Source organism: Azolla caroliniana, unplaced genomic scaffold, assembly GCF_043228905.1.
Source record: "Azolla caroliniana isolate FFs.n. ecotype wild unplaced genomic scaffold, voAzoCaro1.0.p SCAF_65, whole genome shotgun sequence".
Classification (NCBI taxonomy): domain Eukaryota; kingdom Viridiplantae; phylum Streptophyta; class Polypodiopsida; order Salviniales; family Salviniaceae; genus Azolla; species Azolla caroliniana.
In genome coordinates, this window is record NW_028230500.1 from 79,189 (window position 1) to 80,190 (window position 1,002).

The 1,002-nt window shown below is 49.1% G+C and overlaps 1 non-coding gene across 1 annotated transcript; it reads right to left on the reverse strand.

The window, feature by feature from the left end:
• Window positions 1-646: 646 nt before the first annotated feature.
• TRNAA-UGC (transfer RNA alanine (anticodon UGC)) lies at window positions 647-719 on the reverse strand. Its single transcript has one exon. It is a non-coding gene; the product is annotated as a tRNA-Ala (tRNA).
• Between the last annotated feature and the right edge of the window lie 283 nt (window positions 720-1,002).

Genomic DNA, 1,002 nt, shown 5'->3' on the forward strand with positions numbered 1-1,002 from the left:
GCTACTAATATTTCCTCATTATATATTATTATTCATTCCAAACTCAAAACGCTAGAAATTGAAATAGCAAATAAAATCAATTCGCGCGTAAATCGTACTTATATTCTGTTGCTCTTCCTTGTCTGTTCTCGATATTCATGGCAGTTTCTTGGCCTTCATGCAGGCAAGCAAAAGGGCGGGCGCCACCAGCATGCATTTCTGGACTCGTGCCCGAAGAAAAGAAGCGGGCGGTAAGAAGCGGTTTTCATCATCCGGCGGGAGTGAAAAGAAAAGTTAGGTCGGGAGGTAGTGCACGCTCGCTGGTCCTGATATCAAAATTCTCGCCTTCGTGCCGTGTGTGTCTGGTTTCAATGAATTCCGCATGAAGGGGTGCGTGCGCGCAGGCAACAAGCCTGCCCTGGCAATTCCGGCCATAATCTGCGTGCGGTTTTCATCATCATGAAGGCCTTCATGATGAAAAAGGGGTTGGCGGGTTTGATGAACCGGTTGGTTTTCATCCGGATGAACCGGTTGGTTTTCATCCGGATGAACCGGCGGGTTAGCTTGCCCGTGAGGGCAGGCAGCTCTTTGTCCGCACGTATGTCGCCCGGGGAACCGGGCGGGGGATCTGCTGGATTTCTATCTAATGTGCCAATCTGTATACGAATGGAGACGATCGGACTTGAACCGATAACTTCATACTTGCAAAACATGCGTTCTACCGATTGAACTACGCCCCCATCCTCGTTCCATATGCAACACGTATCATATGGGCAAACACTGCTTGCTTGCTTGCTTGCTTGCTTGCTTGCTTGCTTGCTTGCTGCGGGAGGAGCTATTGTTTATACGTGCGTGCGTGCGTGCGTGCGTGCGTGCCCCCCTTTCTTCTTTTTACAGAGTTTAGGCTTTATCTAAGACATCCCGTCCTGTCGAAACTATGTCATACATAAAGGTGTGTCGTTGGCAGGTTCACTTTTGGTTTACCACTTCGATCGTATCGGCGCTAGAGAGAAGTCGCTTTCT